Here is a 15,808-nt window from a genome sequence, read left to right as displayed (position 1 = left end):
TGGAGCGAGGTGGCACAATAAAACAACTAGTAAAACCACCTCGGTCTGCATACACACAATGAACTCTGATGGGTGGCAGCTAATTGTGAAAACCTTTGTTAAGTCTTGGAGTTGAGAACACAGTTTCAGAATGACCAACCTGATTATGAGCCCACACAAAAGCCTTTGAAACCAAGGTGTTAAGAGAATCCTCGTAATCACCATTCTCACACACACACGCAGTATTGCTGCAGTAGAGTCGGTCGCACTGCAGAACTGTCAGGCAGAATAACAGCACTCTGCTTAGCTGCTTTGACACACACACACACACACACACACAGAATACCGTACAAGGTCACTGAGCTACTGGGTTAAACCACTGCTAAGGGGAGGATGAGGAGGACGAACAGCAAGAAAGAGAGTGAGGCTGCAAGGTTGACTGCATCTGTGTCTGTATCCAGCGTACACTTGAAATTAGGGATGCATGAGATTGGATTTTTGCCGATATCCAACGTGCCAATATTTTGCAACTCATTCTGGTCGATTGCGACATCGATATTTGCACATATTTTTTCCACCTAACCGCAGAGAACATCAAGTCTTTCCTGTATTGGAATTAACATGTTATACCTAATCTTATCATAAAGACTCACTGGCAGTGAATGTACTCATTAACTGTGCAAAATAAGAAAACTACTGCTGACAGGTTCTTTTATCTGGGACCTGTTTTTCCTTCTCAAATCTGTCATAATGATCGAGATGACTGCTCTTAACATAGGCAATTAAATTTGGTTTGAAGAAATGCGATTTGGCTCCTCCTCGCATGACTAACGCTAAGCAATCATTGCAAATAGCAACTTTGCTCTACGTTTCAGACACATCAGAAAAACCTCCACATAGTGCATTGCATGCACATAATTAAAGCGTCATCTTTTCTGCCTATAGGCTGAAATTTTCACCGTCATCACCGTATATCAATTTTCATGCCTTTATCAGTCAACACCAATGATGTGCCGATATGATCGTGCATCCCTTCTTCACATTAGGACAAAACACAAAGAAGGACCCAGTGGTCTTGGATGATCGGGTTTTACTCTGTCAGTCAGTTAAGCCCTAGTGGAGATTGATGTGTGACTGGATTCAGAAAAATCTAGTATAGGTAAAATGCTATGTTCAGGTTATTAAGAAAATCGGACTCCATCCATCCATCCATCCATCGTCAACCGCTTATCCTGCGTACAGGGTCGCGGGGGGCTGGAGCCAATCCCAGCTGCCATCGGGCGAAAGGCAGGGTACACCCTGGACAGGTCGCCAGTCCATCGCAGAGAAAATCTGACTATTATAGTTAATTGGAAAATGTACTGCTTTTCTCAAAGTTGAATATTTTCCAGTAGAATTTTTGCTCTCAGTCACTATTTTTATTTAATACGTACCATATATTGGTGGCCATGTTGATGAAATTGTTCTTCATTTTGAGAAATATGCTGAAATATATGTCTTGCCCAGAGTTAGATAAGATTGATACCACTCTCGTCTCTGTACAGTACAAATGAAGCTATAGCCAGCAGCCAGATAGCCTAGCTTTGCATAAAGACTGTAAACAGGGGGAAACAGCTAGCCGTGCTGTGTCCAAAAGGAAGCAAGTGCTTCCTACCAACATATTTTTTCCACAGGTGGGAGTTACAAACCAGATAATTAGTTGCATGGAAAACACAAACGTCATCTTATATTTGCATAGAGATAGTTGATTGGAACATTCATCGATTCACATTTTATTTTCCAGAAATTCACTAAAACTTCCAACAATGGATGAAAACAATGCACAAGATAAACATTTTTCTTGATTCAAAAGAATCAGTATAATATGGTCAGAATCAATATCCATATACTGGGTAGTCTTTTTTGCTCCATCTATCAGGCCACCCCAAGTGTCCACACCGTGAGTCAAACACCCACAACACAGCTGACATTAAAAACAACCAAAAATCCCCTAAACACACCAAATTTAGCTCCCATTACACAACAGTGGTTAAAGAGTAGGATTTTCCTTTTATACACACAGTGACACCCAAACTCACAGTAAAAAAGAAGTAAAACTTTCCACTCTCATCTGTCCTCAGCTGAAATGGTTCCTGCCAGAAACAACATTTACAGTAGGAACCAGTGACTACCTTTTCAACATGAGAGAGTAACAGGAAGAGTGAACAAATACTTACAGAAAGTGTGTTTTGTGGGTGTATTTGTGTGTTTTTTTATGCACACATAGTACCAGTGAAACGTTTGGACACACCTTCCCTTTGAAGTGAATGGAAGGGTGTGTCCAAACTTTGACTGGTACCGTCTCTGATTTTTGTGTATAAATGCTGTATTCATTAGGTCAACTTTTAGAAGCCATACAGAAGGACGGACACACACACACACACACACACACACACAGAACAATGTTCAGTAAGTGATCTCCTCTGAGCTCTGCTAGTAGTGCAAGACAAAGAGGAATAGACGCGTAATAAGTATTCACTACTGAAAAACCTGCTCAGACACATTTACCCTTACACAAAAATGACACACACTTGTACAGAGTTATGGAGCTAATCATATAATGACAGTGCAGAGAAGGAGTGACTGAGTCTGACTCAGGTAAAAACCATCAGACCAGCTCCAGTTCTAACAAGTCATCAGCTAAGACTGTGCCAGGCCCAGCTTCACCTGCCATAAAGAATTAAACTAACGCAACTTGCACTTCATAAAACGCCTCTTACACACCAACAGCATCAGTCTGTGGCTTGCAGTGTAAGTTCATTTTATACTGTATTGAACGCTTCACTCCTCACCTGTTCTGGCATGAATTTAGATTTACCCAGTACCTGACCAGGAGTGTCAATATGTCTGCTCAAATTCAGGGTTTAGTGTCTTGCTCAAGGACATGTGGACAGGAGGAGCCCTGGGGTTCAAACCACCAACCTTAAGGTTAATGGGCAAACAATGTTATACAGTTACAGTCATCTTGTATGCTTCCAGACTTCGGAGCTGCTGCCCAAATCTGATTTTTTTTCCTTCCAGTAATTCAAATAGGTCTGGTGCTCATTTACATCCGTTTTTTTGGTTAGGAAACTAGCCAAGCCTATTAGGACTTTATAAGTAGATAGAAATCCAGTCTGATCATGCTGCTTAACAGTTGCCTGCTCCCGAGTTATAATTCTTGCTTGCAACTCCCACTATGAATCAGCTGAACTGTAATAAAGATAGCAAAACTTAGAGAAGCATGGTCCTACTTTTGGAGCTGCTTTAAAAATCTGGTCACATCATCAGCTCTATACACTTAGCCAGTTTTCCACAGGAAGAAGAAACATACACTTAACTGCTAAACAGGGTATGAATGTAAAGTATATCTGGGTTTTTTTTTTAACAGTCGAGGAGTTTTGGGCAGACTGTTGTTTGCTGAGAGACACCTACACAGTAATTGCTGAAGTAGGCGATCATATTCCTCATTCACTTTCCATCCACACACTTTTCCAAACCAGACAGAGGATTTGAGTTGGCAACCCTCCAGTCATAAGCCCAACCCACTTGACTTTTTGCGCAGATATTTTGTGTTCAATTTCCCAACTGAAAAAGTAAATTATGTCCAGTGATTTCTGTATCTCAGTGGGCTGCAAGTACAGAGACTGCCATGAGTGGTGTAAGTCTGAACCATGGCCTCTGTCACAGCTGATCCCGTCTTACAGCATGGCAGCGCCCTCTCTCCACAAGACAGCAGAGAGAGTCTCGCAGTATAAATCTACATCCACACTGCTTCGATTCACGTTGAGACAAAAGTCGGCAGACAGAAAGAAGGCTCGCATACTTTCCATCTCTACTGGAGAGCTGACTTTATGTAGGAGGTAGCTGTGGTTTGGTCTGGACCTGGTTCACGTGTGAGTGTGTTTTCACATACGACAAAGCCAGCACAGAAAAACAGTAACTGTTCCAGGTCTACTCCAAGCCATAACATTAACACACATAACCAACCACACACACACACACACACACACACACACACACACACAGGTTCAATGCCAGTACTTTTCTGTCATAGTATGAGCAATGGAAAACCGGCTTACAGTATCAACAGTTTCTTCAAGCCAACAGACAACCACCACACACACACACACACACTCACAACTTACTGTCAACAGTTACTTCAAACCAAGCTAACCGACCAACCGGCCAACCCCAAACACACTCTCACACGTTGTTTCGCCCTCTCAAAGATACACACACTGCCACACACATTTTATAAAAACATCATCTCCTATAAACATCAATGACACACATTAAAAGGCTATGTGGCCAAGCTAATAATTCTACCAGTGGATTATCTGTTTGGCTATGTCCTTGTTTGGCTCTGATTTTCTCTGTGTTGGCACATTTTGTCATAACGGAGTGATAAAAAATGTGATGTACATAAATGTGACAAACAAACTACTAAATAAATAAATAAATGTGAATAAACTTGAGCAAATAATACACCAACAGCATAAAAAAGCACAATGTGGAAGCTAACAATTAACCCGCTAGCAAACCAGGAACACTCCAGTGCTAGTCAGTCAGAATAGCTCTCTCAGCTTTCTCAGTCTCTAAACAGACAATTAGGCTACAGAAATTATTCAAGAAAAATATTTGTTCCAATTCCTGTATCATCACCTTCCACAGACCGTGCCAATAAGCTACAATAGTCCTCCATTTTGGACTCTTTGTTCCCACAAAGGTCAGCACTGTCCATTGTAGCAATTGTTTGCTACTGGTCAACCAAAGTTCACCAAAGCCGAATTTGAAGCGAAAATATTCTGTGTTATAATTTCTTTTTACTTATTGGCCAATGTCTGCGTGGACCCCAGGAAGAATAGCTGTTGCTTCGGCTACAGCTAAAGGAGATCCTAATAAATGAAATGAAAAATATATGTGCCAATATCAGTATATCTATGACAAGCTAATAGCAGCTGCAATAAACTTACAGTATATAAACTAGCTCCACCTAAACCTGCCTGCATGAGTACTTTTACTTTTGACACTTTCTTAATAATACTTCTGTACTTTTACCAAGGTAAAATTTTGAATGATGGAACTGTACTTCCAATGGATGTGAGCCATGTCAAACACAAATTTCCTTTGCCTTCTGATGGCCAAGAGTTTTCCTGAATTTGAATATTAAGTAAAGGATTTGAATGCCTGTTCCTCCACTTCTAAGGCAGAATGTCCGTGTAAACTATAAACTTTGAAAACAAAAGGAAATAGAGTCCCGATTCCCAGCTGCACAGCCTGCCCCCGGATCTCCACAAGGGTCGAGAGACATAGCCACAGAAAGACAAAGAGAGAGAGGGAAGGAGAGAGAAAGTTGCTTGGCGAGAGTAATGCAGCTGAGGAAAAACACGAAAGGGGAAAATAAAATAATAAAAAAAACACACAGAGAAGAAGAAATGAGATTAAATTTTCCAAGAACGAGGGCTGTGCAGTAACACAGCAACAGCAGCCAGAATGACTCTACATCTGTCTGGAATTAAAGAGAGAGAGAGAGACAGACGGTGCTGCTGTTGGTTGAAAACTGGATTTGAACTTCAGGGTTTTCTTCAAGCTGGAGATGAAGAGAGTCTGTACACAATTCTGTCTAAAGCTTCCTGCCACAACAGAGCCACAATGACATTTTCTACTCAACAAAGAAAACAATAAAAGGAAAGTATAAAAACAAAAAGGTAAAGCCATTGTGTCGTTATATTTAGAAACTATATTTTCTCAATGCAGAACTAGTCAGCTGTCAAGTTGATATTTTCTAAATTGGATTGCTTTTAACAATTGGACTCTGTATCTGAAGATAATTTAATGACACACGGATCAGATCCTCAGTCACTTCCTTATTTAATTTAAAATTTTACTCCTACTTTATTTGGTTTACTATTTAAGCTATTATCCAGCAGCTACAACATTTAGTATTTCAAAAGTTGGTCTTATTTTGTTAAATAATGAGGTTTTTTTTAATAGAAAATAAGTATCTAATCCTTAACTCTTTTATGTCTTCTGATTATGTATAAACAACTAACTGGGTAGGTCAAAGTGACGTCAGCGCCAACAACCAGAGCTTCTAGTTTGTTTCCCCAGATTTTCCTGTTCTTTGACCCCATCACTGGCACTAGCAGATGAATGTCCTGACCAACTCCAGCTTTCTAAATGGCATCCCTGACCTCTGAACCCCGAGGCGTTTCTAGGGGTTTCCCTAGTGAACATACCATAGAAATAGTGTCAAAGAACCAGTGAAATCTGATCACCTACTCAGATTTACTGAACACACCATCAGGCCATTTTACTGTTCTGCTCTTGGTCCATTGTGTTTAGTTTACAGAGTAGTTAACTAAGGGGAGAAATTGGAGTACTGTTACCTCATCTGGATACTCAATTAATACTTCTGTCTGTCTGTCTGTGTGTGTGTGTGTGTGTGTGTGTGTGTGTGTGTGTGTTACACAGTCTGAGTCATTGCATTCATCTGCCAGTTGACACACACATACGCGGAGATCAACATTAATATGAGATATAATGTAACTCTTAATGCCAAAATTTATAAGACACACACAGAGCTCACAGTCAGTTCAGTCTATTCAGGCTGTGTGTTTTGCAGTGTTTTTAACAGTTACTGACCTTAAAATGTCCATAAATATCTTAAAAATCTCATAAAAATGATAATTACTCGCCACATTGTGCTCTGTACTTAAAGCAATAAATTATCTTGTAAATCTCACTGTGCAAATAAACTATGCACCTTCTACCGGTGTTTTAATTGATTCTATGACTTTATTAAAAAATAAACAGATTGGATTTTATTCAGCTTCTATACAAGCTTTCCTTTAATTTAATCCAACATCTAATCTCAACCTGACTGAAACCAGGCCATTTTATTACTATGCATGTGAATATGAATATTAATCTACCTAGGCTGGTCAGCTGGGTCAGGCTTGTGAGACTCCATCCCTTTGGTTATCTGTGACACCCAGGCCGATGGCTCTGACACTCTGAGGTTCAACAGCACAAAGCTCCTAAGCACTCAAGGCACCAGAATTTCACTCAAAACCCTACAATGACAATCATTTATTTCCAGATGTATTTTTGTATTGGGAGCTGTGAAATGTTACTTAAGTGACGGCAGCTGATTCCTGGGTTGGCTGGATTAATCTGTAAGAGGAAAATGAAGTATTGTTTCCGTCCACTGAAGTGGTCTTTGAACAGTGTCTTAAATCCCCAACTGCTGCAGTGAAGTCTGCCCTCAATAGGTAGGGTAAAGGGCATGGACAAAGTATCAAACACCTCAACAGCCACCAAATTTACCAGAACGTTGAATCTACGCCTCTCTAAGACAGCTTCAGGCAAATTCTGAGCATTAAATCCCCCCTGAAGACAGGATGTATTGTTGTTGAATTCCGATGCAATCATTTGAGCTAGTTGCACCTAATAATCTGACAACTGAGTGTGACAATACATTTGTGGAAGGAGGTACAACTGTAAGAAAAGGGGAGGAATATACAATTAAATTCACCAAGACATCAAGACATCACCACTGTATATCAAAGTAATGACAGACTGAAATTGTTGATAGGAGAGAGCTGGTATTACAGAGCCCGACACTCCGCTACTGATGAAAATCAGTGAATCTAAACAAACAGTATGTTGCATTTAGATTAGCCAATTAGCATGACTGAACTTCCATGATGACAAAAAGCCACACTAGCCACCCTACATTAGGCTAGTTAGCCATGAGCCTTATGTTTTATCTACCCTTATTGTGCTAAAATAAGCAGATAAGCGCCCACTGCCAACCAGACAAAGTAGTCAGCGGTCCAACAGACAGTCATGAATAAAGAACACACTCAACACACTCACACACACACACACACACATCCCAGCTCCAGTTTCCTGCTGCAGTCCTGATGCTATTTAATGTGAGTGTCTCTGCAGGTTCAGCACTGACACAGCAGACTACTACTATAGACTACTACATTGCTGTATGAGTGAGTGCTGCATTACTCTATTAGCTACACAACACCTTAAAACATTGTACTATAGCTAAGTGCTGTTTACTTAGATGTAAATTGGTGTTTCACATGTGGTAAGTTCCCATATATGTCGCCGTTCTCAATCCAAGCTAAGGTCATGTACATGTGAAATGTGTGAAAACATTAAATTCTCACGGGCTTTCTCACAGTGGTCATTGTTTCTTGCATTAAAATGATGGCTTTGTAGGGGCCAAATCTCAAATGTCTTTCTTGAATGCACCAAGGGGAAAACAGCCCCTCTTAACAACTGCTTCAATGTACTAAGATAGGGCAACATTCACAACAAAATAAGAGACTAAATCAGAAACCGGGGTCTGGAGTGTCCCTCTGCAGCAGATCTGCTCTGTTGCTCCTTCACACCCTCTCTGTCTGTCTTACCCCTGGGACAAGGAGGAATTTCCTGAGAGAAGGAGGGATGACTTTTCCATACACTTGGCGAGAGAGAGAGAGAGAGAGAGAGAGAGAGAGAGAGAGAGAGAGAGAGAGAGAGAGAGAGAGAGAGAGAGAGACACACACACACACACACACACACACAGAAAGACAGACGGAACGGAAGGAGAAAACATCAGATGGTGACCTGTTTTGACCTCTCGTAGCCACCAGTGAGAAGATTCTGACACACTGCACCAGAGCAGCTGATCCAGATGTAACTAGTGCACTTAGTCTGATGTTTAGAAGATGACTGCAGAGCTGCCAGAGGAAGCACACAAGACACACATCGTCTCTTAACGCTCGCAGGCCTCCCCGGTGCCAGGAAATGCAGATGCCCAATTCCCACAACAGTCATTTATTTAAGTGAGCAAGACAGTGAACCTTGACCAATCACTGAGCTGTGTTGAGTTGTGGATTATCCAAACTTACTATCTACATTACTGTCACCATGACTGTAATACATCGCTTAAAACATCTTGGGTGAAAGGTGGACGTCTTGCTCTGCACATGGGGCTATAGGAAAGCTCATGGATTGAAATCATACTCTGGGAACCTTGAATGTGCTCAATCTTCCCTGTGCATTTTGATGATATATCCATTGGAAAAGTGGATTGTTTATTTACTTGACGACTGTGCTTGAGGAAAGGCCTGAAGGTCACGAAGAACAAACAAAAAGGAGTCATTCACTGGGGACTGTTATTGTGTCCTGATTCTATACTAGATACTTAATCTTAGATATGATAGAAAAGCAACAGTACCCTCAAAAATGTCAGAATTCATACTATTAAATACTTCATTTTTTAGTGTGCAATTGATGTACACTTTTTTCCCACATACAAAAAGGAAATGGACCAACTGCTCACGTCTGCAAAACATTAAAACAAAACGCAGATGGTGACAAAACAGCAAAACTTCACAAATAGTGTGTTTGTCTGTGAAGTTTAATTGTCAGTGACATTCCAAGGTCACAGTCTGTTTGATGTTAGTTGGTTCAAGTCTTGTATAATTTCCTGTTTGTGCAAAACAGTACAGTGATTTATTTTATACAATGCTAGAAAAAAAACTATACTATAAAATAAACAGTACATAGTACACACAGTATGTAGCAGGCACAACAAATTAACATCCAGTGCAAATTTAACAAATCTATTTAGTTTTGAGATAACTAAGCTGACTGTGGTTTTAGGGAAAAGCTCAGGCAGAATCATTAGGCATAGGTAGCATCCTGAACTGACCGAAAACACCCACAGCAAGTAATAATAATCTGTCCAGTTGTCACAATATCTTGCTTTGGAGCAAAGTGGACAGACCAACGTTGACATCTTTAGGGTTAAAAATAACCCAATATCACATAAATTTAATGATAAATCATGATATTACAAAACCACAATACTAAATCAGCATATTTAGAAATCAGCGTCACACTGTGTCAGGATTTCCCTTCTTATTAATCTCGTTATTGGTGATAACCAGCTGCTCAAATGGCATCAATGTGAAGTAAAAGAACACCACTTACCAAAACTCAACACAATCAATAGAAGTCCAAAGCAGAAGCACCCATGGGACGAGCACTAACCAACAGTGAAGGATACTGAATCAGAAAAACCAGGACCCTGCACGTCTCAGATGTCGAGCTCAGGCTGACTGGCTGGTCGGATACAGTGAGAGCAGCCTTTAGTTGAAGTAGGGCAGTAGGGATTTTTATACTCCAGTTAACCCTCAACACTACGGGGAGATGGCTGAATTCTGCCCCACTTTGCTGCACGCGAGTGTGTTATAGAGGTGGAACGTCTCCAGCCTGTCTGAATGATTACACTTAGACTCCAATAGGACTGGTTACAGATTACAGTGTTGAGACAGAACCTCCCATCTCTAATGATTGTAAGTCAATTTAGTTCAAACAAGGTATTAAACATTTGAAGGAATGTCAGGTTTGTTTAAAATCACGCTTAACATGTCTAAGCAGTCCAGCGTGATGGACATCAATGTGATTATTTCTTGTGCTTGTGCATATTGGGATGTGTATTAATAGCAAGCAAAGCATGAGTATGAGAAATTACAGAAGTATTTTTTTCTGTCCCAATTTTTCGCAAATAAAAAAAGCGACAGTGAGGTCGAAGCCTTTCCCAGTTTGCTTTGGAGACAAAATGCAGGGAAACGGAAGGAAACATGGACACTGCCCACTTTCAGTGGAAAGGGCAAACGTTCTCATCAACAATCTCTAAATATGAAACCATCAAGGAGGGTTAGGCAGGGTATAAAACTTCCACACCTCTTTGGTACGGACCAAAATAGGTCTCCATATAGACAACTGTCATTTACTGAAAGCTGGCATCAAAATCTTTGGTTACTTACTTATTCGTTGTTCCAATTTTTTTTATTTAGGCAAAGTTTCATTTTTGTACAGGGGGTGATTGCTTGTGTTAAGACACCATTTCACCATTTTTCTTCAAAAAACAAACCCTCAATCATTTCAATAAGAGTTACAGTCCAACATCATCTGGCAACAAAATATATGAAGGAAGTGGTGCTATCAGTGCATAAAATCCTTTGCTCCACTATGTTACTCAGTGTGGGAACAAATTTTCAAACATGGTGTAAACATAAGGTAACATGTAAACGTATTTTGAAACCTTTATCTAAATATAATAATTCCTAAAGCGATCTAATAAACCCTAATGTTCAGTGTGGCAGGATAATCACAATATTTCTACCAATAACTTTGTTAGAATTCATAACATTAAGACTGTCTGCAAGAAGTCAGACAGTGAGACAGTGAGTCTATTTAGTTTAGAGCAGGAGGACATGATGGTGAGACAGGCTGGCCAGCAGACAGACAGACAGATGGCAGGCCTGCATGTCTGATGATGCTGAATTTTAAATTACTTTTAAATGAGACTTGGGGCAAATCTGACCAGGCGGCTTATTAAAGAAAAAAAAACAATTAGAGTCGGGCAATGATGAAATCATATTTATAGGGTCGTACGTCTGTAATAAATTCATTTTTTAATAAACTATAGATTTCAAAAGTCATTTGTGCGGCAGCTGCGGGGGGAACACGCCCATAGCTGTGTAATGCTATATGAATGCCACGCCTTGCTTGTGTCAGCACCGCACGCCTGGCCTCCGAGCTGCAGCACTGGACGCAAATATTCCGGCTGAAAAGGCGCTGTCAGCCGGCTGCTGCTCCCCGGCGAACCTGCGCATCCAGGCCGGGAGTCCGTGCTCTGCAGGCCCTGCGGCGTTTAATCCAGCGCCGCAAAAAACACACATGCACCATGAATGACGGCGCTTACAGGCAGAAATCAGCCCTCTCGGTGTGCATGCCGTCACCACTTCAATGTATTTATCCAGCTAAAGGGAAGGGAAAGCCATTTTTTTTTCTGTGAAGGTGGTCGTTTTCTCTGCCCCCCACCCATCCGCCCCCACCCCTTCTCCTTTCTCTGCACACACATGCAGCCACTAACGGGATTAATTGGCTTTTATTCCAGCGGTTGTTAATTAAAGGCTCCGACATCCGTTTGCGACAAAATAAAAGGTCTAATGTCGGTTTTATCTGCGAACAGTTTAATTCCAAACGTAAAACAGTGTGGCAAAGAGAAAACAGGGTGAATGTGGTGGGATAGAGATGCGTTTGGGTGAAGGGGAATTGGGCTACTTACTGTGCGGATCCTGGGAGATTTCAGGCAGAAAACCCGCAGCCAGCAGCGGGGAGACAGCGGAGATGTGTCCGCTGGGAAACCCCGCGGTGCAACGGTCAAGGCTTCGTCGGGATTTCTTCCGGTTTAGTCCCGGGTTTCACCGACTCCGCTTTCCCAGATATCCCAGATTTCCCAGATTTCCCCTGCTGCCTCACTGAATCCCAACACCGCTGACACTGATGTCAAGTTACAGGCAGGCGAAAGCAACGACTTCCGGTCTTGACTTTCACAATATACCCTTCTCAATGTCAGGTTATAAACACAAACAATAAAATAAATAAGTAAATTAAAAGATAAAATAAAACTTATTTTAACTAAATGCTAAATCATCACAATGAAATATATCCCTCAAATGAAGTGTTTTTATTAAACTAAATGTTGTGTGTATTTATGTTTTACATTATAATATCTCATCACCAATTAAGTTTAGTTGTTATTAATATCCATTACAGGTGTATTTTTTTTGATTGATTGAATAGCCTTTTTTTTTTTTATCCCTCTACCCTTCCTCTACCCTGACACTGCTGAGTCCTGCATTGTCAGTTGCATTTACAGATGACGTTTTAATGGGAAATATCTTTTTGTAGCACAAATGTGTGTTTTTCCCCCCTGTTTCCCTATCCTGCCCATCATCTCACAGTCCCTCTTCAGATTTATCATGTTACCTCTGGGTGGATTCCAATCCCCTGTTGAGAACCCTTGCCACATATAAAAAAAAAACCTTGTTGAGGAACAAATATTTAAAAAACTGTACAAATGTAAGTAAAATCACGTCAAACGTCTTGGTATTTTATTGTGAAGCTGAAATGATCTTATTTTCGATGTTTTAGAGTCTGACTTGACGCAGCCTCAGCTCTTCACCGGATCCCAAAAAACTCTGCGGGAGCGCGGATCCGTGCCCTGCGCGTTCCCGGTGCCTTGTTTCCTGTCCTGCCCAACCCAGAAATCAGCCTCAACCAATCAGCCATGATGATGTCATTCTATGCTTTTCGATTTTATTCTATTCATACATTCCCATTACATTGTATGTTTCTGTAATTATATCAAAGTTAAAATGATGCCCCGCCCCCCTCACAGACACATACACACACAAGTCAGCACTTGTGTGTGTGTGTGTGTGTGTGTGTGTGTGTGTGTGTGTGTGTGTGTGTGTGTGAGAGAGAAAATTCTGACCTCTAGTCTGACCTCTAGTGGTCTGAGACTGACTGTGTACACAGCAGTGAAGCAGTGGTGGCAAACAAATAGCACATGCTGATATGGAGAGCAGTATTTACCAAAATGCAACATAAGCAGGACCTGTTTAAAATCATTAAAATTTTAAAGTATAATATAAGCAACACTGTCCCCATTCATCATGAACTGATCTCAAAGATCTAAGACTTTCTATGAACACAAAAGGCCTATTTCTCTCAAATATTGCTCACAAATCTGTGTTAGTGACCACATCTCCTTTGCCGAGATAATCCATCCACCTCACAGGTGTGGCATATCAAGATGCTGATCAGACAGCATGGGTATTGCACAGGTGTGCTTTAGGCTGGTCTCAGACGATCTTGGAAGAAGATGAAGATGTTGGATGTGGAGGTCCTGGGCTGGTGTGGTTACATGTGGTTGTGAGGCTGGTTGGATGTGCTTCCAAATTCTCTGAAACGTCTTTCTAGGCGGCTTATGGTAGAGAAATTAACATTCAGTTCACAGGCAACAGCTCTGGTGGACATTCCTGCCGTCAGCATGCAAATTGCACGCTCCCTCAAAACTTGCCACATCTGTGGCATTGTGCTGTGTGATGCAACTGCACATTTTCAGTGGCCTTTTCTTGTGGCCAGCCTAAGGCTCACCTGTGCAATACCCATGCAGTCTGATAAGCATCTTGATACACCTCACCTGTGAGGTTGATGGATTATCTCGGCAAAGGAGAAGTGCTCACCAACACAGATTTTGACAGATTTGTGAACAATATTTGAGATAAACAGGCCTTTTGTGTACATCGAGAAAGTCTTAGATCTTTCAGCTCATGATGAATGGGGGGCAAAAACAAAAGTGTTGCATTCATAATTATGTTCAGGGTATATTATGTGTATGTGTGTGTGTGAAAAGATCCATGTGTGTAAGTGTCTCAAGGGTATCTATCCTACAGCAATAACAATCAGGAGGCAGAAAGCAGAGAGGAAGGAAGAGGCGGTGGTACGAGCTTCTGGTATATAAACCACACGGCAGCACCCCACTTGTGTGCGCACATGTTCTGTGTTTTGCACTGAGTAGGTGGGGACAATAGTCACTGTTGCCAAAACCTCATGGGTGTTAACATTTTAATTGTAAATTTACATGAAAATAATTCAAATTAAAACCTCAACTACAGTTTAAAATCACCATGAGGTTGCAGTAAAAAGAGACATGTCAAACAGAAATGGCATTTCTCCACTTTTACAAAACTCAAGTGTGAGGAGCTCCAGATTAAAGAGGCAGGCAGACAATAATCTGGAGTTGCAGTCAGTTGAAGCGGGACGTCCCCTGTTGGTTAGCTGATGAAAAAAGAAAAAGGAATTAATGTTTTCCACCCAGTTGTTCTGAAACCCTTTTAAAATTTTTTTTTTTTTCTGCATACATATCAGCGCCTTGACAACCTTTGCAGCCCACAGCTCAGATTACTATCTCAGCCTATCAGGACACTCATTTGTTTGTGCAAAGCAGTCTGCTGGGAGATTTTTGGCTCCCGACCAGAGATAAAGTGGAAGGTAAACCCTCAGTTTATGCAGCTTTTCAACCATAGGAAAATAGTTTACCACCTCTTTATGGCCCAAATTCAACACGTACAAAAGCATTTTTGCACTGAGTCAAGTGGTTAAAAGGTTCAAGCCCGTTGCACTTCTGAACATACACAGTCAGGCACAGTCTGATATATTTATGACTACAATCTGCATAGAGGCTGAATGTGAACACCTGCAACGCTAAATTCATGCATTCCTTTGCACTTAGTGTGCAATATTTGTCTATTGTATTCTTTAACATGCACAAAGAGTGAAGAGCTGGATCAGCCCTTCAAAATCCATATTAATAATTTGAATATATTGTCATTCCTGGCAACAACCTGCAAATATTTAACCCAATGTGCTTATTTGAAGCTACTGAACACGCTGTGATGTTAGACTGGAGACTTCAGTCTGGCCTTCTTATTGCTGGTAGTGAGCATGTGTGCACAGATGATGGTACAAAAACTCTCCATGGTTAAAATAAGTTATTTGGGCATAAACAGTTTTACAATAAATAATATAATTTATTAAAACTGGGACTAATGTGTGTTATTTATTCAGACTTGAGTGACATAAATTCCTAATATTCAAAGCAATTAAGGTAGCAATTTGCACGGACATTTTTGAGTAGGATGAATGTAGAATAAAAAAAAAACTGGCTATAGAAGACTCATTTAATTTAATCAATAATGTAAGAGTTAGAACGATGCGTACAAATTGTTACCTTATTTTTAGAATACAAATACCAAATACCAACAATGAATTGATTCGACTAAAACGTATGGTCTGCGTATCCAAAGCCCGATGTATCTTGTTCCTCTGTGCCACAGAGCTTCGAATTGTTGTGAACAAACAGTTAAAAATCCATCAT

The 15,808-nt window shown here is 40.7% G+C and overlaps 1 protein-coding gene across 3 annotated transcripts in view; it reads right to left on the bottom strand.

The window, feature by feature from the left end:
- Positions 1-12,394, bottom strand: part of raph1a (Ras association (RalGDS/AF-6) and pleckstrin homology domains 1a) — a 64,681-nt gene extending 52,287 nt beyond the window's left edge. For 2 of the 3 annotated variants that reach the window (XM_038721314.1, XM_038721316.1), the window contains exon 1: positions 12,149-12,393. The gene's annotated coding sequence lies outside the window, so the exon portion shown is untranslated. Of the gene's footprint in view, positions 1-12,148 lie in introns of all 3 variants that reach the window. The other variant, XM_038721315.1, reaches the window with a different exon arrangement.
- Positions 12,395-15,808: the final 3,414 nt, after the last annotated feature.

The sequence above is a fragment of the Micropterus salmoides genome, unplaced genomic scaffold, assembly GCF_014851395.1.
Source record: "Micropterus salmoides isolate LMB-PRFRI ecotype aquatic unplaced genomic scaffold, ASM1485139v1 Ms_hic_scaffold_15, whole genome shotgun sequence".
Classification (NCBI taxonomy): Eukaryota; Metazoa; Chordata; class Actinopteri; order Centrarchiformes; family Centrarchidae; genus Micropterus; species Micropterus salmoides.
Note: the sequence above shows the minus strand (reverse complement) of the source record. Positions and strands in the feature narration are given on the sequence as shown.